At 27.8% G+C, this 4,704-nt stretch overlaps 1 long non-coding RNA gene across 1 annotated transcript in view; it reads right to left on the reverse strand.

Moving 5' to 3' along the window:
- The window catches only part of LOC104873156, a 5,378-nt gene extending 4,083 nt beyond the window's left edge, over positions 1-1,295 (reverse strand). Inside the window, exon 1 of the long non-coding RNA XR_783385.1 lies at positions 1,244-1,295. This is a non-coding gene — a long non-coding RNA (uncharacterized LOC104873156). The remainder of the gene's footprint in view (positions 1-1,243) is intronic.
- Positions 1,296-4,704: the final 3,409 nt, after the last annotated feature.

Raw genomic sequence — 4,704 nt, forward strand, 5'->3', positions numbered from 1 at the left:
GTATACAATATAATGATATTCAATGTTGGAAATTTGTACATTTACATAATCTTGGTTCTTATTTTTTCCCCATTGCCCTGCCTCCCTTCAATACCTTCCTCCCTATCTGCAAAGACTTTGTTTCCGTTATTTTTTTCTCATATTTCTATAATTCCCTTCTTTCCTTCCCACCACCCCTCCCATTTCCCCTTCCTCTTTGTCCCTTTTCTTCCTATTTTCATTATATTTTTTTAAATATGAAAGTGTACATTAAGTTAAACAAGCATTTGAATCACTATACCTAAAATTACTGTCTTCAAAATATTTTAGATTGAAGTACGTGTTACAATAATTTCATGCTATTTTTAATGGAATATTACTGTTAAAATGCATCTAAAGTCAAGGAAAAATGATAAATATTAATCATATTGGCGATTTATGCACACACACAAGACATTAAAAACGGCCTACATTTTGACCTAAGGATTATGTTTTATGTGGTATTCTTCCACATGTCTTTAAATATAGAAACATTTCCTAAGGCAAAATTATTTAAAGTGGAATAAGTTAAACATTTCAATCTATATGACAAAAATGAATATTTTTGGACATGAGGAAAAATGTATTGATAATTTGAGAATAAATGACTTTTAGTAGATTCCATTGCATTTATTTCTTAGATAATACATACATGTATTTCTTTAATTGTAAATATTTCAATTATGAAATATTTAGATTAGGAAATAGATTATGAAACAGTTGTTCACCTTCATCTCTATTCCTCTCCCCAAGAATAAAGAAGGATTGACATTTCTAACTTCACTCAATATTTTTAGACTCTATTGTTTAATTATCTAGTGATTAATTAGCTGGAATATTTGTGACATAAATTGTTTGAAAGAGTAATGTGGACTTGATTTTAGTAAAGTCCTCCTAGAAACGCCAAGAATTAAATTTTTCTGCAGAGAATTAATAAACAAACAAATAAATAAAAACAAAAAATTCTAAACATTGTCACATAAAAGCTTTCCTCCATGTTACTAAATGGTACCCAATGAGTCTTTTCTGTTTAGAGTATAAAAATATTTGAATTTATGATCATCTAACTTAAATTGGCATTTGTTGAAAAAGTTTAATCAGTGTTTACCAATTTAAAAAAGGAAAATAAAGATCATTAATTGTATGGGTTAGAAATACAAAAAAACAGAATAACATATAGTTTCTCTAAAATAATGAATATCTTATTTCTCAAAATTGTTCTCACCTGCATTGAGTATATTAATTTGGTCCATCTTGCTTATTCATGCAGTTTCTTTGCTTTATTTGAAAGAGTTCTGAAAAAAAGTAGAAATATACACTAGAAAAGGTTTATATAGGAGTCAAATGTGGGACAAAAATGGAGTAAACTGAACTGAACTAAAATAGGTCTATTTTACTTAAAAATTTTCTATTTGATATATACTAAAATTTCTAAGTAGAGGTCATTAAGAAATGAAATGAAACAATAATGATGGTTAAATTTCCCTAGTAAGATAAGCAAACATATTAGAATGAGTATAATTCAATCTTACCTTTAATGTTTTAAACAAGAAAATCTAGTATTTTTCTATCTGCAGCTTTAATATATAACAATAATAAGTGTAAAAACATGGAAAAAAGAAATTCCTTCATTAAATCTGATAACATTCTCAAATGATAAATGAAAACAAATTAAACATATATTACATGTACTCGTATGAGATCTTTCAGGAAAAATTGTACTCTATGAGTCTGAGAATATGTATGGATAATTTGTTGTTTTTGTTGTGATAGAGTAGTTTGGAAAAAAGCAAAATCTCTGTCACTATTGACAACTCATCCATATATTCTGATTACATGAAACTAGTTTGCATTTTACAGAAGAGCCTATCCTTTTTTATATTACTGACCATTAAATGTGTATTTTTACTCTAATGACCTTATCAAGTAAATTATTGATACTTATATTTCAAAGTGTACAATGTTCATGTAAACAGAATAAAATTTCACAGTTCATTTTTATATAATAAAATATAAATTTAATACTCCCAAAAGTTTCTGTTACACCTAAATGTGCAAATTTCTTCTTAGAATACAAAAAGTATACCTTATGTTAGTAATCACACACACACACATGCACAGACTTACTGTATTTCTTCATTTCAGTAGAGCGATTTTATATTTTATATTCAACTTTTCAATAATTTCTGTTTAGTGTTTGCCTTTCTTGTTGCCTTAGTCAATTTTTCCCAAATTCGCTTTAGCCTAGGCTGGTAATTGGTCCCATTATAGCTCCAGAACCCAAATTCTCCACTACCCTATAAAATATCTTTATCTGTAAGCTGATTCCAAGGTCCTCAGTTCCATTTTGATCCACTATTTAAGATACACTTCATTTGTCGAACTCTTATTATTTCAATCTTTCAGGATAACCCTAATTACTTTTGCAATTAAAAACAAATAACAACCAGAAAATCAAGATGACACACATAATAGGAATTTCAGCATCTCAGCTTCTGTTTGTGTTCACCAGACTTGATTAAATAGTTTCTCTGTACCCAAAGCCAATGATTACTATTGGGAGGGATGTGTCTGTCTAAGTGTCTGTGGAAAGGAAACACACATTGATAATTAATCACTAAAACATAGTTCTATAAAATAGATTTTATGAAAAAAATCGACCCTTTTATCTGAAGCCTTAGATATGGTTTTAATGTAAATTGGATGAAAAAAATGTGACTTATGAAATGGACTCAGTGTGAAAAAAGTATGAACTGCATTTTATTTAAACCATCTCAGTCTCAAACATCCCTAGGTAGTTGTTTCAGTTCTCTTTGTTTAGCAGTTTTTAGTTAGTGTTTGTATTGTTGTTTTGTCTGTATCTGAGGACATTAATGCTTTTAATGACCTCACAAAGACTGTCTAAAAGAGTAAATTTAAAAATGTCTTATTCACACAGATATTATTATACTGCAGGAATCGCCTGTCCTAGACATTAAATGGTGCATCTCTCCAATGAAAGTAAAACCACTTTCAATTTAGTATATTATGCAAATAAAGTTTTAGGTTCTATATTTCCCATATAAGCACGATTAACTTCTGACAGTAAATGTTTAATTACAATGTCTCCATCCATGCAGCATAATTGCAATATAAATGCTTGGTAGCCAATCTGGTGCCTTCATTTATAATTAATATTATAAAATTGACATTAAATCCTTCTCCATTTCAGACATTGACACAGAAAAATTTGATAAAGATTTAATTATGTATAAGTTTGCTTTTTACTTTTTACTCTAATAAGGCATTTAAAAGGAAATAATGGACACGTAAACAAAGGCAGGAAGTTAAATTGATAATACAATAATATTTATTGTCTCTTAATGGCCAAGCCATTATCAGAAACCATGATTGAAATATATAATATCTGCCCTAAACTGTCACCTGTTTAGTGCAATCTGTGACTCCATAGGATATAATTAAATAAATTCCAAGCAAATTTTAATGAAGAAATCAAATACATTGCATTTTCTTATGAATAAATAACTGCATAAGGGACTTAGTAGCCCAAGTAAGCCCAAAAACTATATATTTTTAAATTTATACTAGCTAAACCATCAATATGATTTCTTTAATGATTAGTTAAACATCATATTGTCCTGTTTATTCACAATAAACATTATCCAATTTCAGAATAGGAATCTTACAAATATGTAATCATAGCCTCAAAGAAAGCGAGAGAATGAATGAAATTTATCATTACTTAAAAAAGAAAGAAAAGAAAAAAAATTGGTACTGGGGATCAAACTCGGGTCGTTGCACTTGCGAGTCTGAAGGGCAGAACCACTGAGCCAAAACCCTGGACTAAAAAAGGAAAATTTTTATAACAAATAATCTTTTATTTATTTTTACTGACTAACTCTCAAACAACAGAAATGTGGAGCTTTAAATGACATTTAACAGTATTTTTTTCAGTGTCATCATTTTGCTGAAAAACTGAAATAATTTAGAGATAGATTCAGACTAAGTATTAGTTTATATCTCTCATTCCAAGAGTCATTTTTCTAATCAACACTACTTTTCATAATATAAATAATATCTACTATTATCAGGGATATTTAAAAATTTTACCTCTTTTGTAAGGTCATTACTGATTCTAAATTCATTCAACTAGTCCCTAAATTAATGCTTTCTCACTTATTTTTTCATTAGATTAGTTATAAGTAAATAAAAGCACACTTATTAGTAGTCTTGCAATATGCAAATTTTAAATGCAGAGGAAATTTCAAGACATTTTGTTTGAGAAAAAGTCATACAATTATCAGTAAGTCGATTATTCCCTAGATTTTTATCTATGGTAAACTATTTAATCCATTTCATTTCTTCATTAAAATATAAAGAAAATTATGCAAATATATAATTAAAGTATAACTAAATAATGTTATTGAAAAATTTAAAATTAATGAGTATATTTTGAATTCTAAATATTAAACTGATTTATTTTACAAGAAAGTATAAACCCTTGGCATATTTAAATTATGTGCTGAGTTAAAATATGGAATAATTTTCTTGCAGCCAATTAAATGATGCAAATTAAATCAGCAGCTTGAAAAAATAAGACTAAAGTAGCTCCAATAATCTCTTCATTTTCATTCATATTTAGCTACTCTAATCCTTTGAACAATGTTGTATGTAATTTTATATCAG

This window comes from Fukomys damarensis, unplaced genomic scaffold, assembly GCF_012274545.1.
Source record: "Fukomys damarensis isolate Sample0158 unplaced genomic scaffold, DMR_v1.0_HiC HiC_scaffold_24, whole genome shotgun sequence".
Classification (NCBI taxonomy): domain Eukaryota; kingdom Metazoa; phylum Chordata; class Mammalia; order Rodentia; family Bathyergidae; genus Fukomys; species Fukomys damarensis.